Below are 22,032 nucleotides of genomic sequence, written 5' to 3'. Positions count from 1 at the left end.
TGAGATTGGAGATGAATCTCAAAATGTAGTTCAGTTTTCCCAGGAAACTACGCACCTCCCTTTCTATCTTTGGGGATGGCATTTCTTGAATGGCTCGAACTTTGTCTGGATCCACTTCTATTCCCTTCTCGCTTACTATGAATCCCAATAGCTTACCAGACTTGGCCCCAAACACACACTTAGCCGGGTTCAGCTTCAGTTGATAGTTCCTGAGCCTTTCGAACACCTTTCTCAACACCCGTGCTTGACTTTCTGCCTCTCTGGATTTGATGATCATATCATCCACATATACTTTTACTTCGTTGTACATCATGTCGTGGAATAATGTGACCATGGTGCGTTGGTAGGTAGCTCCAGTATTCTTTAATCCAAAGGGCATCACCCGATAGCAAAATACCCCCCACTGGGTGATAAAAGCAGTTTTGTCTTTGTCCCCCTCATCCATGGGGATTTGGTTATACCCCGATGCCCCATCGATACATGAACATCTTCCCAGCCCTACAGCATTGTCTACCAGCACATCTATGTGTGGGAGAGAAAAATCATCCTTCAAGCTTGCCTTATTAAAATCCCTGTAATCAACACATACCCTTACTCTTCCATCCTTCTTCATTACAAGGACAACATTAGCTATCCACTGGGTGTATTTCACCACTTCTAGGAATCCTACATCATACTGCTTTTTGACTTCATCCCTAACTTTGAGCAGCATGTCGGGGTTCATTCTTCTCAACTTCTGTTTCACTGGAATCGTCCCAAGAATCAGAGGGATTTTATGTGTTACTATCTGAGGATCCAATCCTGTTATGTCATCATAGCTCCACAAGAATACATCAATGAATTCCTTATGCAAACTGACCATACTCTCTAATTCTCTGTTATTCACGACCTTAAGTTCCCTTTTCATTTCCTCAGTCCCTAGATTTATGGTGTGCATTTCATTCCTACAAGGCACCAGGGAAGGTTCATCTCTTTCGCCCTGTTCTTCTACATACTCTTCTTCGGAATCACTCAAACCAATGGCAGTTATGGGAATTTCAAAGTTAACATATGGAATTTCAGAGTCAATTGAATTATTAGGTATGGATTGGTCAATGGCCCTGGAGAAATGAAAGTGGAGTATATTAAAAAAAATGGATTTTAATGCGCTATTAGGAAAAGAGAATTGGACACAAAATGCGCTATTAATTTATCAATACTTTTATCATAAAAAAAATGGTCCATTTACAGCATTACACTTGTCAGCATAGACAGAATGATCAAGTGTTGATAACAAAATGTACTTTACTCGAGATTAAGCACAGGGATATCTTCTGCTTCCCAATTATCAAGCTCTTGCCCTTCAGCGATTAGTGAAATCAGCGCCTCGGACATGGAGTCTAGTTGTATGACATCAATGGATGGTTTTAAAGGAGACTCTTCACTTTCTTCTGGATTCTCGATGATTGGTTTGTTGAAAACATCTGTGATTTTTGGGACAACTTTCACTTTCCCGAATGTTCTGTCAAACCTTTGATCCTTGAGCATATTCCTCATCCAAAATCTTCCATCCACTAAAGCATCTTCATCATATACCAAGCCGAAGCGACTGATCTTCTGAATAGCTGGTATAGGCTCAATAATCCCCTGTAATGCAGTGCCCAATCCCTTGCCTTTTTCATAGCCACTCTTCAACATCACCTTTGCAACAATTACCGCAGCTCCTTCATCCTTCAGAGTAGTTCCTTGTAACTCCAGTGCTTGGAAAGAACTTTCCAAGGATCTTTCGGTTGTTTCTACATAAGGAATCGATTGATGCTTAGTGACTAGCATGGCTTCCTCCCCTCTTACTGTGATGATTTTACTGCTCATGATGTATTTGATCCTCTGATGCAAAGTTGAAGGTACCACATTTACCGAATGGATCCAGGGTTTCCTCAACAACATGGTGTATACTGGCTTAATATCCATTACTTGGAAAGTGATGTTAAAAGTGCATGCCCCGATCTGAAGCGGCAAATCGATGTCCCCTAGTACCTCTCTCTTTGTACCGTCAAAGGCTCTTACTACCATGGCACTTTGGCGCAAGGCTGATGGATCAATAGGTAGTTTTGCTAAGGTGGAATTAGGCAAGATATTGAGGGCAGATCCATTATCAATTAGAACTTTAGCGACTATGCACCCCTTACACTTAACTGTCGCATGCAGAGCTTTGGTATGCTTCAAGCCAGCCGAGTCTACTTCATCTTTCGAGAAAGTAACAAAATTGAATGCTTGAATTTGCCTAACTATTTTCTCAAATTGCCCCGGTGTGATGTCGGGGGTCACAAAGGCCTGGTCGAGAACTTTTTGCAAGGCATGGTGATGCACTTCCGAGCTTAAAATCAATGACAGCAAGGAAATTCGAGCGTGTCTTTCCTAATTGCTCAATGATGTCATATTCACTTCGTTTCATGATCTGTAGTAGCAGTTCCTCTTCTTCTTTCTTTTCACTAGGTTCCCTTTTCTCAACCCTTACAGCCCCTTCTTCCATATTTTCTTGTGGCTCTCCCATTTTTACTTTCCCCTTCTTCTTTTTTGCGTCATCATTTCCGTAACATCTCCCACTCCTGGTTATAAATTCTACTTCCTAATCTTGTAGGAGTGTCACACCCTACCCCTCTGTAAGGTTTAACATGATCCCGTAGTATACCTAATGAATTACCAACTTCGTCTACTGATAACCCATTGAATACACTACAAGGGATTTTAAAACTTTTCTTACTTCTTTTTACAGTGGTGAGCGCTATTTACAGGTGTTAAAAAGTTTTTCTTTTTTGAACTGAAGTGAAACAGCTAACACATTTGGATTATTGGTAATTTTTGTAAAAATTTTGGCAGAGTGCCATCTGTATTTTGGAATAAAATAATTCTTCAAAAACCTGTAAAAAGCACTTCAAATATATTTCTCAATCTCAAACTCCAACATTTAATCAACTCAATATGTTTCTCAACTCAAATCCACAGTAATTTTTCAATATTTTCAAAGGCTAAGATAAAAGAAATATATCACAAATTTTACAAGTCAAAATAATTTACAACTTATTTTACAACTTCAATGTACAATTTTAAATTTACAACTGCTCAAAACCAAGAACACTATATACATACAGCGAACATACATTACAATACAAAATGCAAAATATGGTATAATCAATATACCCGATGAACTCTCAATATAGCATTAGCAGCCTAGTCTGCTGCCCTGTCAGTCTGTCTACCTGCGACAGTAATGAAAAGCTATCGTTGAGTAAAATTTACTCAGTGGTGCATGTTAGGAACGGAAGCGTGAAAAACACAAGATTATACCATTGAATTCAAAAATTTTCACCTAGGGTCACATGCACCATGCAAGATTTATTTTTATCTATTTGATTTCAATGATAAACAACATATTAAAACTCTTTTAATATGTTTTTGGATCTGTATTTTCCATTTAAGATTTTAAAATTAATCAGATTAATTTTAGAACCCTAGATTAAATCAAGAACGATTACACTAACCTCTTGATGCACTGCAGCGTGTCTGCGCCTTTGAGATTCGTCTTCAGGACACCAAATGTTGTCCCTCTAGCTTGTCCACACCAAGAACACCTATGGCAGCCCTTGAACAGCCTCTAAAGCTTTTTCTATTAATTAGAAATTCAAGTTCTGCCTTTTAAGAGATTAGAGATGTAAACAAGACACTAGAAACAATTTCTAGTGTTCTTAATTCAAGAGATTGATGGCTAATCTCTTTGAATTGATGAGAGATGAAGAGAAATAACTGGAGAGGCTCAAAGTGGCATGAAAAATGAGAGGAGAGGCTGCTGGTTATTTTTTCTTTTCATAACCACACTTAAATAGCTAGGTTAACACATTAAACCCTAGCCACATGTCACCTTTTGATTAGCTCTAGGTTTAAGTGACCCAATCACATTGTGCCAAGTGTCAAACCTATATTTAATCTTGATTTTAATCATCTTACATGATTAAAAAACATTTGGCAAGCTTATGTGTAATCCCATGTGTCACCATCTCATGGTGCCACGTGTCACACTGTGAAATGACCAAAATGCCCCTGTGTCTTAATTTTGAGTTCTTAACCCAAAACAATTATTTTCTTCTTCTAATTAATTTATATCAAATATAAATTAATTAATTAATCTCTATTAATTAATTTCTCATCAATTAAATTCATATTTAAACACTTTAAATATAAATTTAATTTATACTACACATCCAATAATCTAGATTTGGTTTCAAGTCATGCTAGGGACTTTGCAATTTAATTGCAAACCAAATCTATTTAATTAATCAATTAAACTCTTTAATTAATTAATTAAATCATATTTAAATAGGTGATAACTTGTGTATGTGTGTGACTTACTAGGCTCATCACTAATTGGCAATGAGAAATGATATCAACTCTTAATATCATCAGAACTCTTTCTTACCATAAATGATTTCTCTAAATCATTTTATGAACCTCATAGACCATGGTTAACACCTAGCATAGCATGCCATGGCCACCCAATTAGTAATAAGATTTACCTTAAATGAACCTATAATCATATGTTACCATGCACTAGAATCTCTCTGTTACAAAATCCCAACTCAATTTGAGTCATGGTTTATGTCAAACTCTATTTGCTATGAATATTATGTTCTCTTTTAATTCCAGTTCTTGATTAAAAGATTTTTCTCATCGAAACTCTTTTACGAATAAATCTATCTGTCCTGGCCAGGAACTTGAAACATCAAGAACAATTAAATGAACATAAGATTTTATCTCTATTTACTTAGAGGAACAAATTCCATCTTGATCAACACCTACCTCCATATATAACTAGCAAGAGCCAACACATGCCCATATACCCATACATAGTACAAGTATGAAAGCAGTATCAAACTCAAACTACCTATATACAAGATAATCTGCTATCTCAGTCTAAAGATTATATGCATCGATATGATTTATGACAAAACATTGACAAGAGTAAACTCCATGTGCTTGTCATAAGTGTCCTTGGTTCGACCTACTTATCATTTATAAGTGCCTATCATGTTTGTTATATGGCATGAGACTCACCATTCCATCTTATTTATATCTCATATAAATAACTTGGGAACAAACATGAATACAATCTTTCTGGTTAAGTCATGTCCTTATTATGAAGTATCCTCGATTGTGAACCTATTTATGATACTTTGTGCTAGAAATATTGTCACTCATATTCTTAATAACTTAAGAATAATATTTCTAACAAAATATCAATGGACCTTTTCTATTACACATAAATATATTATGTAAACAGAAAAGTGGTAATGCCTTTTATTAATAAAAATATGTACAAGATACATACTAAATGATATGCTCTAGGGCATACTACTAACAATCTCCCACTAGCACTAGAGCCATTCATTACAATATCTTAGACCTATCTTCTCAAGATGTCGGTCTAAGCGAGTGCGTGACATAGGCTTAGTGAATGGATCACTGGATTTTTGGTGATGTTATTTTTCTGCATGGCTATATCGCCTTGCCCAACTATATCTCCGATAATGTGGTAGTGCCTTTCTATGTGTTTGGATTTACGGTGAGACCTTGGTTCCTTAGCTCAGTATCGCTCCATTATTGTCACGGTGTAGTGGGCTGGCGACTCAATGGAAGGAACTCTTGTAAGTTACATCACGAACTTCTTTATCCAACGACTTCTTTTGCGACATCGATGCAACAATATACTCGACCTCGATGAGTGGAATCTGCAGTCGTGCTCTGTTTGGAACTCTTCCAACTGACTGCACCTCCATTACAAATGAACACATATCCAGAGGTAGACTTTCTATCATCGATATCTGATTGAAAATCAGAATCAGTATAACCATCTAATTGCAAGTCTCCACCTCCATAAATCAAGAATAAATCCTTAGTTCTTCTCAAGTACTTAAGGATATTCTTGACTGCTATCCAGTGTTCTAAACCTGGATTGGATTGATAATTGCTAGTCAAACTAACAGCATATGCGATATCTGGCCTAGTACACAACATTGCATACATTAAACTTCCAATAGCCGAAGCATATGGAATCCTGGCCATCTTATCTCTTTCTTCGAGTGTCTTTGGAGACATCTCTTTAGAAAGATGGATACCATGTCTCACTGGTAACAATCCTCTCTTGGAATCAAACATGTTAAACCTATTTAACACCTTTTCCAAGTATAGACTTTGGGATAAACCTATTATTCTTTTCGCTCTATCTCTATAGATGCGAATCCCAAGAATATAGGTTGCCTCCCCTAAGTCTTTCATGGAGAATGTATTTGACAACCATACCTTTATAGTTGTCAACATACCTGTGTCATTACCTATCAACAGTATGTCATCCACATATAAGACAAGGAAAGTGATAGCTCTGTCACTAACCTTCTTATATACACATGGCTCATCCTCATTTTTGATAAAACCAAAAGATTTAATGGCTTCATCAAAACGGATGTTCCAACTCCTCGAAGCTTGTTTCAACCCATAAATGGATCGCTTTAGCTTGCATACCTTGGAACCATCTTGGGATTCAAATCCCCTAGGTTGTTCCATGAAAATGTTTTCTTCAATGTATCCATTGAGAAAAGGCTGTTTGACATCCATCCGCCAAATCTCATAATCATAGTATGCACTATTGCTAATAAAATCCTAATTGATTTAAGCATGGCAACAAAGTAGAAAGTCTCCTCATAGTCTATTCCTTGCCTTTGGCGAAACCCTTTCCTACTAGCCTTGCCTTATAGGTCTCTATCTTTCCATCGTAACCAATTTTCTTACGGAAAACCCATTTGTTCCCTATAGGTACAATACCTTGGTGGGTCAACAAGATCCCAAACTTGATTCTTATACATGGAATCAATCTCGGATTTCATAGCATCAATCCATTTTGAAGAGTCTATATCTGATATAGCTTCTTCATAGGTAAGTGGATCATCTCCATGATCTACTTCTTCATGAGTAGACAACTCTTGTTCTTCTTCATGAAGAAAACCATATCTCAGGTGGGTGAGATACCTGGTTGTTCTACGAGGAACAGCTGTAGATGTTTCATCAATGGGTATAGGTTGACTAGATGGATTTATATCCATCTGATCTGTTGGTTGGTCAGAACTCTCCAATTCTAACTCTATTTGCCTTCCTTTGCCTCCTTCTTGAACAAACTGTTGTTCAAGAAATGTGGCATCTCTACTTATCACAACCTTTTGTGAAGTAGGCAAATAAAAATAATATCCAAAACTATCTTTTGGATATCCAACAAATCGACCTTTTTCTGATCTGGTCTCCAATTTATCAGTGTTCAGCTTTTGGTATAAGCTGGACAACCCCAAATCTGAACATGCTTAAGACTTGGTTTTCTTCCATGCCATATCTCATAAGGTGTGGAAGAAAGCGATTTTGATGGAATCCTATTCGAATATACAAAGTGATTCTAATGCAAATCCCCAAAAGAAGATTGGCATATCAGTATAGCTCATCATACTACGTACCATATCCAATAGGGTACGATTTCTCCTTTCAGATACACCATTCAGCTGTGGCGTTCCTGGAGGAGTCAGCTGAGAAACAATGCCATGCTCTCTCAAGTATTCATCAAATTCAGTACTCAAATATTCACCTCCATGATCTGATCGAAGAGCTTTAATACTTTTTCCTGTTTGATTTTCTACTTCAGATTTAAAATTCCTTAAACTTTTCAAAGGATTCATGTTTGTATTTCATCAAATACAAATACCCAAACCTTGATTTATCATCAGTAAAGGTAATAAAATAATGAAAACCCCCTCTAGCCATTTCTTTAAATGGACCACATACATCACTATGTATTAGCTCCAAAATATTTTCAGCTCTTAGCCCTTGTCCAACAAAAGGTGATCTAGTCATTTTACCCTGAAGGCAAGATTCACAAGTTGGAGTAGGCTCAGAGCCCAATGAGGATAAAATCCCCATTTTCTCCAATTTTGTAATCCTATCTTCTGCAACATGACATAACCTTAAGTGCTAAATATATTTTGAACTTGAGTTGGTTTTCACCATGGCATTGCATTCATTTAGATTGCTATACTCTGGCCAGTGGAAACACTTTCTTACTGGCAATGGAAACACTTTCCTGTTGGCAATGGAAACACTTTCCTTTGCCTTTGTCAGCTTTGGTCTTCCTTTTCTGTTTAGCTATTTTATTGGAAGGACCAGAATCGAGGTTTCTTTTTCTTATTGCCCTTCTTCTTATTGGACTTTCCAGTGAAGAAGATGTAACCAAAGCTACCTCTTTTCCTTTATTGCACGGCATATTCTTTTAGACAATAACCAAACATGTTGAGTAAACGGCTAAGGTGCATTCTGTTTAGTCATATGGAAATTTGTCACAAAATTCCCAAAAGACTCGAGAAGCGATCAAGGATCAAATCCGTTTGTAGATGGAAATCCATGTTGAAGTCAAGATGTTCCAAGCTGCTCAATCACCGAATCATCTTGTGGACATGATCCCCAACATTACATCCCTCGGACATCCTCATACGGAATAGCTATCTAGATATCTCATACCTAGCATTCTCTTTGTGCTCACCATACAACTCTTGTAGGTGAAGGAGGATCTCACTTGCACTCTGCATGTTCTCATGTTGCTTCTGTAACTCATTACTCATGGAAGCAAGCATGTAACACTTAGCTCTCATATCATGCTCCTTCCAATTGTCCAAAGTTTCATGTTCCTCTTGTGTGGCCTCTGGAGGTAAGGGACCAGGAACATTTGAATCTAGAACATATCCTATATGTTCAAGGTTCAGGACAAGATTCAAATTTCTTAGCCAATCGATGATTAGGTCCTGACAACCTATTGTGATCAAGTATGCTTGCAAGGATATTGGATGGTGGTGGTTGTTTTGTGCTCATTTTTATCGTAAAATTAATCGCAGAAAATAACCAGATTAATTAGTAAATGTATCATGTAATTAACCAAAATGATTATGGTCTTTTAATCAAATTGGTCCTCCCACTAACTTAGCGAATCCTACACTTCCAGAGTAGAAAACGGAAATCCTAGTTGGATGGATTTCTTGTGCGTGATTGAATTCTTATAATTCTATTGATCATCCTCAGGTACATCCATTATTGGAATTACAATAAACTATAAGTGAGCAACTCCTTGCCCATCACATCTCACGTGAGGTTCAATCCTTTACCTAGCCCCTAATGCTCAAAATCTCAGGTACATCCATTATTGACTTATCTTGCATTAGTTAAGTTGATCCCATTGAGTCAGTAATTATGCAAATAATTTTAATATCCTCAGGTACATCCAATATTGGCCACCAAACCATTTACATATTTACAACATCTCATGCTTAACAATTATTCTTAAGAAAATCTCTTAAATTAATTGCATCTCATGCAACTATTTAAAATTTCTTAAAATAATTGCCCCAATGGAGGGCTTATGTTATAATTACTTTAATTATAGCATTTCCAACTTAATCATTTGTTTGGAAGATTTTATAGCCATCCTTATTACTATTAAGGTCTCACTTTGCACATTATCCATTTAGCATGCATATATCATATAATTGCATACATTCCCATAAATCTCATGCATTCATGGATAAGCAGTAAATATGGTATGATCATGGACTTTCTAAGGGATTCAATTCTGAGCCACCAAGAATTGAATCAGGGCATTCCTAGGTGCATTTCATTCATTCATTTTACAAGAGTTGATGAAGGAGTACATAATCAACACTTGATATTGAATTCCTCCCACTGGTACCACCAATGCTCTTGACCTCCTTGAACTTCTTGCAATCCAATATTACATAGTAATCCTTGGCATACCAAGGCGAATTTACAAGAACTTAAATAAATGAAATTACAACCCAAAAATATTACAAACTTAATAATACATGCCCAAAATAAATTAAAATAAATTAATTAATTTACAATCCCAAAGAAACATAAAAGAAATAAATCCAATCACATTGGTCTTTTATAGTCCATGATCATCCATCATGCACATCACTATTTAACAATTAAATAAAACATACATACTTAAATTAAATTGAATATCTCATATTCAACTTAAAAATCCAGATTTGAATATGATTCAAATAAATTAAAAAATTCAGATTTGAATCTCATTCAAACAAATTTAAAAATTCAGAATTGAATCACATTCAAACAACTTCAAAAATTCAGATTTGAATCACATTCAAACATTTTTAAAAAAATCAGATTTGAATCACATTCAAATATTTTTTAAAAAATCATATCTGAATTTTATTGAATCAATTTTAAAAAATCAGATTTAAATATGATTCTGTGACACCCCTTACCCGACTACAGTGTAGCCGAGCAAGTTATGCCACTCAGTGTGCCGGAGCACTCTATTTTATCTGATTTCATTACAGTCCTTGATTTATTTATTCAAAAACTTTATTGAAGATTTAGGCTATTTTTACTTTTATCAAAATCTAACTAAATTGGAAATTTCAAAAATTTTAACGATAATCCGACAAAGTGTCACTGTAATTTGACTAACAGTTCTTCCAACTCGCCAAAGACAATTTCAATATATACTCAATTTCTCAAACTTAATAGTCTCAAAAATTTTTAAACATAATGTATCTCAATACAGTATTCAGATTTCTCAGAAATCTCATTAGATTTTCAATATCTCAATATTCACAAGTATAATCTCATTATAACTCAAATTCAATTCACATACTAAAATACTTACTTTGAATAGCTTCCATAATTCATAGGTTAATTACATGAGTTTATTTTGTACAAGATATACAAATAATTTACAATGTGCTTGGAATGAACAATATACATAACATGCATAAAATGAGCCCTATCTACATGCATTCCGAGGAGGTGACAATCTTGAACTCTTCCGACACTTCGCAGATCCGACTCCAAAAATCTCAATGATACCATGGTTTTACCTTTCAGACTGCATGAGGAAGCAATTCCATCGCGCTAAGCATTTCGCTTAGTGGTGCAATAATATAACCAGAAATAATATATACAAGTAAAGAAAGAAATAAATGATAATTCAGATACTCAGAGTCAATTTAATTTGGTATGGTATTTCTAGTATCAACGATCTTATATACTAGTTTGTTCCTCTTTGGAAGTGCTTAGTTTATAACTTTTCAGTAATACTAGCAGGTATATAATTTATTCTATCTGTATTGTATTTAAAGTCTGCATTTGCTCGCAATTTATATTTTTGTTATGTTTCTTTTGCTAATCTCTTTGCTTATTCATTCAATACTTAATTTAATTGTAATCGATTTTCATTATACTTAACTTAACTTAGCTCGAATTGAATAATACTTTAATTGATCGCCCAAGTAACCTATACTAGACGATCGGATCGATAACGGGTCGTTGGCACCGACACCGCGTTTCGCCGTCATACCATGGGACGCAGAACGTCAACCATGTATGCAGTCAGTATGGTTAAAAAGCCATGAAATCACATAATCGGGCATAAAAGCCATGAATACGGGCATAAAAGCCATGAATACGGGCATAAAGCCATGAATACGGGCATAAAGCCATGAATACAAGCATAAAGCCTTTCGCAGTACTGCTAAAACAATACCCTATTGGCATGCCAAACTATCCAAACCAATCTTGTTAGGTATACTAGGGCATTTGATATTTTAAAATGTTAATATATTGTGCTTTATGACTTCATTATTTCATGATAAATTTCAATCATAATTCATACATTCATTTGATCATTTATATGATCACAATTCACATCAATTATTCTTTTATACCATTGTACTCAAAATACTTCTCCTCTTTACAATAATGAGAACTAATGTCTCATTCATACATTAATATGGTTTATTTATCCATTCATTATGTTATTCATATTGATCACAATTCTAAACAATGGTTCACATGTACCATTGTATTCAAAACATTTTTCCTTTCTTATTTATACATTCAAGAATCTACTTATGTAATTACAAATTTTATATTTCAAGTTGAGTTACTAATATTTTATGAATTCCATTTGTGATGGGCATATATGCCCTAACTATCTATTCACATCAATTAGGTGACTTATTTTTCATGTTTCAAGTAATCCATGAATATTTCATGGATTTCAAATTTATGGCCTAATTTCTTTTTAACAATTTTGACTAGGATGCATAGTCCATATTTGTCATACAATTCTAAGCATTTAAGCTTAGAATTGGTTCTAGGTCTTCATCTTAATTCACTAATCATTTTGATTACTATTCACCATACTAGTCAACCAAAATGTTGACCTTTTTATACTTAATGGATATATTAATTCTAATTACACCAAGATCCCACATTTTGAGTATTACAAATAATAGAATTAATTGCCAATTTAAATATAAAGTCACCTAGATGCATTTCTAATTTCAAATTTTGAATTTCAAGTTTTGGTGTCACTATTCACCTCATTGGTCAACAAAAATGTTGACTTTTGCATAGACAATAGGTACATTAGTTTTAACACTCCCGATGTACCACATTTTGCATTTAAAACTTGTTGGAATCAATTACCAAATCCATTTCCAAGCTTATTTCAAGTTTTCATGTCACTATTCACTTCATTAGTCAACTAAAATGTTGACTTTTGCATAAAAAATATGTACATTGACTTTGACACTTCAAACATACTACATTTTTCATTTAAAACTTGTTGGTTTTGGTCACTTTCTCAAAGCTTAGGTGATTTTGGCAAAATTACCAATTTTCGGTTTTGGTGCTGCGAAGTTTCACTGTTTCATTGGTCGATTTACTGTTGGAATTTGACAAAACTTCCTTCATAGAAAATGTTCCTTATTTTGTCTAGTTGAATTTCTTTTTTTGAATCACTCCATTTGGAGTTTTGTAGCTCAAGTTATGGCCAAAATAAGTTTACTGTTCACGTGTACTGTTCCTGCTAAGATTTTGGGTTTTGGCAGATTTTGGTCCAACTTTGGTCAGTAATTTGACCAAGTTAAGTTCCTAATTTGGTCTAACTTTCTTCATATGAAATGTTCTACTATGCCTTAGGTTTCCATCGGTTCAAGAATCGCCTAAATCCGAGTTTTCTAGAGAGAGTTATAGTCCTCCAAACATTGCTGCTCAAATGAAAATTCTGGAAATCTCAGTACAGTAAACTTCACTTTGCTCAATGATTTGATTTGGTTCTGCTCATAATTTTGGGTAGGTTTCTTCATGAAAGTTGTTTGTCTATGTCTTAACTTGTTGCTGTAAAAATTTCTGGTCAATTGACCAAATCTACAGTGAGTTATGGCCAAATGAACAGTTACTGTTCATTTGGTCATTTCTGCAGGTGCTGTTGCAGGGTGTCCGGATTGGGGCCAAGTTTTGGTCCTCTTGCTTTGGTCTTTTGGGCATGGTTTCTTCAGCAAAAATGTGCCATTATAAGCCTAGTTTCATGTCCAATTGGCCAAATATCAATTGGACCTACACAGCCAAAGTTATGGCAGTGCAAGTGGACTGAATTTTCAGTCCCTCTGCTGCTGTCCTAGGGCAGCGTACAACTTCACTTTGCAATCCTATTTTTCAGTCCATAATATGGTCAACTTACCTAAAATGGTCACTAATTGACCATTAAAATGTGCTCTAACAATTTCATAAGCCAAATAAATTTTTTCACTTCTCAAAACCCTAATGTCCAATTCAATTTGCCCATAAACCTCAATTAGCACACTAGTTCAACATCCATGCATATTCATACCTTAAACATCATTTCTATCCACTCTAAATTCATTAAAACAATCAAACTCATCCTTCCTTAGGGCTGCCAAAAATTCAAGGGATGCATACACTTAACTTTTATTCATTTAATTTACAATTTCTCACTTATTTCAAGCTTCTAACATGGAATCAAAGAAGTATATATATAAGTAGGCACTAACCTCTTGTAGGGCAGAATTTTCTTGACTTCACTTTCTTTCACTTTCTAGGCTGCCAAACACTTTCCCAAGAGCTATGGACAAGTTTTAATGAAAGGGGTTTAGGGTCTAGTAGTGGAAACAAGAGAGAAATGAAGCTTAAAGGAGCTTTAATGGTGGAACCTCTTCTCTCTCTCTCTCTCAACGTTTTTTAGGCTGCCCAAGGTTGAAGATGCAGATTGGTTTTTCATATTTTTGGTCTATTTTATCTCTTTTAATAAGTTTAACAAATTGTGATTGGTGGAGGAAATTTAAATGACACATATGATGTCATAATTAGCATTTTCTTTCATTTTCTTTTCTTCTCTTCTCTAATCATTTTCAATTTAATTTTTAGCAATATTTATTCATATTTTAGATCATAATAATTATTTACTCAACTGAACAATTCGCCAAAAATCGTCTCAAGGCGAAATGACCAAAATGCCCTCCGCTTGGCTTAACGGTCAAAATTGTCTGCATCAATGAAAAATTTTTCTTAATTTTTTCTTGGAATTCTAATGCCATATGAACCTGAATGACCCTTCTCTGGAGTCTCAAAAATTATTTTATAATTTTTCCCCCGGGTCTAGGGCTCCTCGTTGCGAGAACCGCAACTTCCCTCTGGTTACCCATCGCTTAGGCACCGGCTCATTTAACTTGGTTGTATTTTATTTCTAAAATTTTTACTATATTTTTCTTATTAATATTTGAGTTAATTTTGGTCCCTCACTTTAGTTTAAATATTTTTCCCGACGTTCTAGCTGTCCGGACCGACACCGGTCACCGAAACAGTAGAATGTACGGAGTTGCTACCGGGAGGGTGTTACAACTCTTCCCCTCTAATTTAAATTTCGTCCTCGAAATTTACCCAATGTAAATAGCCAAGGAGCTACTACCTCTTTATTTCTTCACCTTTCATTGTTATCCTACTTCACTTTCTCCTTAGTCTCAATCCTATCCTCAAACAGTTATGTACTTATCCTTTTTCATCTTAAATACAGTCTCTTTCTCATCTCCATTCGCTATCTCATTGTCTCTTCACTCTCTTATTCCATACCTTAACCTAAAATAAACAGGAAATACAGATCTGCAATAGTGTCACCTCGACTCTTATGAATGCAATGCATGATATGCAATCTATCTAGGTCCAGAAACGCCTAAACCGTGCTCTGATACCACTAAATGTGACACCCCTTACCCGACTACAAGCAGCCGAGCAAGTTATGCCACTCAGTGTGCCGGAGCACTCTATTTTATCTGATTTCATTACAGTCCTTGATTTATTTATTCAAAAACTTTATTGAAGATTTAGGCTATTTTTACTTTTATCAAAATCTAACTAAATTGGAAATTTCAAAAATTTTAACGATAATCCGACAAAGTGTCGGCTGTAATTTGGACTAACAGTTCTTCCAACTCGCCAAAGACAATTTCAATATATACTCAATTTCTCAAACTTAATAGTCTCAAAATTTTTAAACATAATGTATCTCAATACAGATTGATTTCTCGAAATCTCATTAGATTTTCAATATCTCAATATTCACAAGTATAATCTCATTATAACTCAAATTCAATTCACATACTAAAATACTTACTTTGAATAGCTTCCATAATTCATAGGTTAATTACATGAGTTTATTTTGTACAAGATATACAAATAATTTACAATGTGCTTGGAATGAACAATATACATAACATGCATAAAATGAGCCCTATCTACATGCATTCCGAGGAGGTGACAATCTTGAACTCTTCGACACTTCGCAGATCCGACTCCAAAATCTCATCGATACCATCTGGTTTTACCTTTCAAGACTGCGCGAGGAAGCAATTCCATCGCGCTAAGCATTTCGCTTAGTGGTGCAATAATATAACCAGAAATAATATATACAAGTAAAGAAAGAAATAAATGATAATTCGGATACTCGAGTCAATTTAATTTGGTATGGTAATTCTAGTATCAACGATCTTATATACTAGTTTGTTCCTCTTTGGAAGTGCTTAGTTTATAACTTATCAGTAATACTAGCAGGTATATAATTTATTCTATCTGTATTGTATTTCAAGTCTGCATTTGCTCGCAATTTATATTTTTGTTATGTTTCTTTTGCTAATCTCTTTTGTTTATTCATTCAATACTTAATTTAATTGTACTTGGATTTTCATTATACTTAACTTAACTTAGCTCGAATTGAATAATACTTTAATTGATCGCCCAAGTAACCTATACTAGACGATCGGATCGATAACGGTCGTTGGCACCGACACCGGTGCCTCGGCCGTCATACCATGGGACGCAGAACGCCAACCATGTATGCAGTCAGTATTGTTAAAAAGCCATGAAATCACATAATCGGGCATAAAAGCCATGAATACGGGCATAAAAGCCATGAATACGGGCATAAAGCCATGAATACGGGCATAAAGCCATGAATACAAGCATAAAGCCTTTCGCAGTACTGCTAAAACAATACCCTATTGGCATGCCAAACTATCCAAACCAATCTTGTTAGGTATACTAGGGCATTTGATATTTTAAAATGTTAATATATTGTGCTTTATGACTTCATTATTTCATGATAAATTTCAATCATAATTCATACATTCATTTGATCATTTATATGATCACAATTCACATCAATTATTCTTTTATACCATTGTACTCAAAATACTTCTCCTCTTTACAATAATGAGAACTAATGTCTCATTCATACATTAATATGGTTTATTTATCCATTCATTATGTTATTCATATTGATCACAATTCTAAACAATGGTTCACATGTACCATTGTATTCAAAACATTTTTCCTTTCTCATTTATACATTCAAGAATCTACTTATGTAATTACAAATTTTATATTTCAAGTTGAGTTACTAATATTTTATGAATTCCATTTGTGATGGGCATATATGCCCTAACTATCTATTCACATCAATTAGGTGACTTATTTTTCATGTTTCAAGTAATCCATGAATATTTCATGGATTTCAAATTTATGGCCTAATTTCTTTTTAACAATTTTGACTAGGATGCATAGTCCATATTTGTCATACAATTCTAAGCATTTAAGCTTAGAATTGGTTCTAGGTCTTCATCTTAATTCACTAATCATTTTGATTACTATTCACCATACTAGTCAACCAAAATGTTGACCTTTTTATACTTAATGGATATATTAATTCTAACTACACCAAGATCCCACATTTTGAGTTTTACATTTACTAGTATTAATTGCCAATTGCAATTTAAAGTCCCCTAGATGCATTTCTAATTTCAAATTTTGAATTTCAAGTTTTGGTGTCACTATTCACCTCATTGGTCAACAAAAATGTTGACTTTTGCATAGACAATAGGTACATTAGTTTTAACACTCCCGATGTACCACATTTTGCATTTAAAACTTGTTAGAATCAATTACCAAATCCATTTCCAAGCTTATTTCAAGTTTTCATGTCACTATTCACTTCATTAGTCAACTAAAATGTTGACTTTTGCATAAAAAATATGTACATTGACTTTGACACTTCAAACATACTACATTTTTCATTTAAAACTTGTTGGTTTTGGTCACTTTCTCAAAGCTTAGGTGATTTTGGCAAAATTACCAATTTTCGATTTTGGTGCTGCGAAGTTTCACTGTTTCATTGGTCGATTTACTGTTGGAATTTGACAAAACTTCCTTCATAGAAAATGTTCCTTATTTTGTCTAGTTGAATTTCTTTTTTTGAATCACTCCATTTGGAGTTTTGTAGCTCAAGTTATGGCCAAAATAAGTTTACTGTTCACGTGTACTGTTCCTGCTAAGATTTTGGGTTTTGGCAGATTTTGGTCCAACTTTGGTCAGTAATTTGACCAAGTTAAGTTCCTAATTTGGTCTAACTTTCTTCATATGAAATGTTCTACTATGCCTTAGGTTTCCATCGGTTCAAGAATCGCCTAAATCCGAGTTTTCTAGAGAGAGTTATAGTCCTCCAAACATTGCTGCTCAAATGAAAATTCTGGAAATCTCAGTACAGTAAACTTCACTTTGCTCAATGATTTGATTTAGTTCTGCTCATAATTTTGGGTAGGTTTCTTCATGAAAGTTGTTTGTCTATGTCTTAACTTGTTGCTGTAAAAATTTCAGGTCAATTGACCAAATCTACAGTGAGTTATGGCCAAATGAACAGTTACTGTTCATTTGGTCATTTCTGCAGGTGCTGTTGCAGGGTGTCCGGATTGGGGCCAAGTTTTGGTCCTCTTGCTTTGGTCTTTTGGGCATGGTTTCTTCAGCAAAAATGTGCCATTATAAGCCTAGTTTCATGTCCAATTGGCCAAATATCAATTGGACCTACACAGCCAAAGTTATGGCAGTGCAAGTGGACTGAATTTTCAGTCCCTCTGCTGCTGTCCTAGGGCAGCGTACAACTTCACTTTGCAATCCTATTTTTCAGTCCATAATATGGTCAACTTACCTAAAATGGTCACTAATTGACCATTAAAATGTGCTCTAACAATTTCATAAGCCAAATAAATTTTTTCACTTCTCAAAACCCTAATGTCCAATTCAATTTGCCCATAAACCTCAATTAGCACACTAGTTCAACATCCATGCATATTCATACCTTAAACATCATTTCTATCCACTCTAAATTCATTAAAACAATCAAACTCATCCTTCCTTAGGGCTGCCAAAAATTCAAGGGATGCATACACTTAACTTTTATTCATTTAATTTACAATTTCTCACTTATTTCAAGCTTCTAACATGGAATCAAAGAAGTATATATATAAGTAGGCACTAACCTCTTGTAGGGCAGAATTTTCTTGACTTCACTTTCTTTCACTTTCTAGGCTGCCAAACACTTTCCCAAGAGCTATGGACAAGTTTTAATGAAAGGGGTTTAGGGTCTAGTAGTGGAAACAAGAGAGAAATGAAGCTTAAAGGAGCTTTAATGGTGGAACCTCTTCTCTCTCTCTCTCTCTCAACGTTTTTTAGGCTGCCCAAGGTTGAAGATGCAGATTGGTTTTTCATATTTTTGGTCTATTTTATCTCTTTTAATAAGTTTAACAAATTGTGATTGGTGGAGGAAATTTAAATGACACATATGATGTCATAATTAGCATTTTCTTTCATTTTCTTTTCTTCTCTTCTCTAATCATTTTCAATTTAATTTTTAGCAATATTTATTCATATTTTAGATCATAATAATTATTTACTCAACTGAACAAGTCGGCCAAAAATCGTCTCTGAAGGCGAAATGACCAAAATGCCCTCCGTTTGGCTTAACGGGTCAAAATTGTCTGTACCGAATGAAAAATTTTTCTAAATATTTTCTTGGCATTCTAATGCCATAGGAACCTCAATGACCCTTCTCTGGAGTCTCAAAAATTATTTTATAATTTTTTCCCCGGGTCTAGGGCTCCTCGTTGCGAGAACCGCAACTTCCCTCTGGTTACCCATCGCTTAGGCACCGGCTCATTTAACTTGGTTGTATTTTATTTCTAAAATTTTTACTATATTTTTCTTATTAATATTTGAGTTAATTTTGGTCCCTCACTTTAGTTTAAATATTTTTCCCGACGTTCTAGCTGTCCGGACCGACACCGGTCACCGAAACAGTAGAATGTACGGAGTTGCTACCGGGAGGGTGTTACAACTCTTCCCCTCTAATTTAAATTTCGTCCTCGAAATTTACCCAATGTAAATAGCCAAGGAGCTACTACCTCTTTATTTCTTCACCTTTCATTGTTATCCTACTTCACTTTCTCCTTAGTCTCAATCCTATCCTCAAACAGTTATGTACTTATCCTTTTTCATCTTAAATACAGTCTCTTTCTCATCTCCATTCGCTATCTCATTGTCTCTTCACTCTCTTATTCCAGACCTTAACCTAAAATAAACAGGAAATACAGATCTGCAATAGTGTCACCTCGACTCTTATGAATGCAATGCATGATATGCAATCTATCTAGGTCCAGAAACGCCTAAACCGTGCTCTGATACCACTAAATGTGACACTTACCCGACTACAAGCAGTAGCCGAGCAAGTTATGCCACTCAAGGTGTCTGAGCACTCTATTTTATCTGATTTCATTACAGTCCTTGATTTATTTATTCAAAAACTTTATTGAAGATTTAGGCTATTTTTACTTTTATCAAAATCTAACTAAATTGGAAATTTCAAAATTTTAACGATAATCCGACAAAGTGTCACTGTAATTTGACTAACAGTTCTTCCAACTCGCAAAGACAATTTCAATATATACTCAATTTCTCAAACTTAATAGTCTCAAAATTTTTAAACATAATGTATCTCAATACAAGATTCGATTTCTGAGAAATCTCATTAGATTTTCAATATCTCAATATTCACAAGTATAATCTCATTATAACTCAAATTCAATTCACATACTAAAATACTTACTTTGAATAGCTTTCATAATTCATAGGTTAATTACATGAGTTTATTTTGTACAAGATATACAAATAATTTACAATGTGCTAGGAATGAACAATATACATAACATGTATAAAATGAGCCCTATCTACATGCATTGCTGAGGAGGTGACAATCTTGAACTCTTCTGACACTTCGCAGATCCGACTCCAAAAATCTCAATGATACCATCTGGTTTTACCTTCAGTACCTGCGCGAGGAAGCAATTCCATCGCGGTAAGTATTTCTGCTTAGTGGTGCAATAATATAACCAGAAATAATATATACAAGTAAAGAAAGAAATAAATGATAATTCAGATACTCAGAGTCAATTTAATTTGGTATGGTATTTCTAGTATCAACGATCTTATATACTAGTTTGTTCCTCTTTGGAAGTGCTTAGTTTATAACTTTTCAGTAATACTAGCAGGTATATAATTTATTCTATCTGTATTCTCTTTCAAGTCCGCATTTGGCTCGCAATTTATATTTTTGTTATGTTTCTTTTGCTAATCTCTTTGCTTATTCATTCAATACTTAATTTAATTGTAATCGATTTTCATTATACTTAACTTAACTTAGCTGAATTGAATAATACTTTAATTGATCGCCCAAGTAACCTATACTAGACGATCGGATCGATAACGGGTCGTTGGCACTGGACACCGCGGTGCCTCGGGCCGTCATATCATGGGACGCAGAACGTCAACCATGTATGCAGTCAGTATGGTTAAAAAGCCATGATATCACATAATCGGGCATAAAAGCCATGAATACGGGCATAAAAGCCATGAATACGGGCATAAAGCCATGAATACAAGCATAAAGCCTTTCGCAGTACTGCTAAAACAATACCCTATTGGCATGCCAAACTATCCAAACCAATCTTGTTAGGTATACTAGGGCATTTGATATTTTAAAATGTTAATATATTGTGCTTTATGACTTCATTATTTCATGATAAATTTCAATCATAATTCATACATTCATTTGATCATTTATATGATCACAATTCACATCAATTATTCTTTTATACCATTGTACTCAAAATACTTCTCCTCTTTACAATAATGAGAACTAATGTCTCATTCATACATTAATATGGTTTATTTATCCATTCATTATGTTATTCATATTGATCACAATTCTAAACAATGGTTCACATGTACCATTGTATTCAAAACATTTTTCCTTTCTCATTTATACATTCAAGAATCTACTTATGTAATTACAAATTTTATATTTCAAGTTGAGTTACTAATATTTTATGAATTCCATTTGTGATGGGCATATATGCCCTAACTATCTATTCACATCAATTAGGTGACTTATTTTTCATGTTTCAAGTAATCCATGAATATTTCATGGATTTCAAATTTATGGCCTAATTTCTTTTAACAATTTTGACTAGGATGCATAGTCCATATTTGTCATACAATTCTAAGCATTTAAGCTTAGAATTGGTTCTAGGTCTTCATCTTAATTCACTAATCATTTTGATTACTATTCACCATACTAGTCAACCAAAATGTTGACCTTTTATACTTAATGGATATATTAATTCTAATTACACCAAGATCCCACATTTTGAGTTTTACATTTACTAGTATTAATTGCCAATTGCAATTTAA

Source organism: Hevea brasiliensis, chromosome 11, assembly GCF_030052815.1.
Source record: "Hevea brasiliensis isolate MT/VB/25A 57/8 chromosome 11, ASM3005281v1, whole genome shotgun sequence".
Taxonomy (NCBI): Eukaryota; Viridiplantae; Streptophyta; class Magnoliopsida; order Malpighiales; family Euphorbiaceae; genus Hevea; species Hevea brasiliensis.
This window is presented reverse-complemented; position numbering follows the sequence as displayed.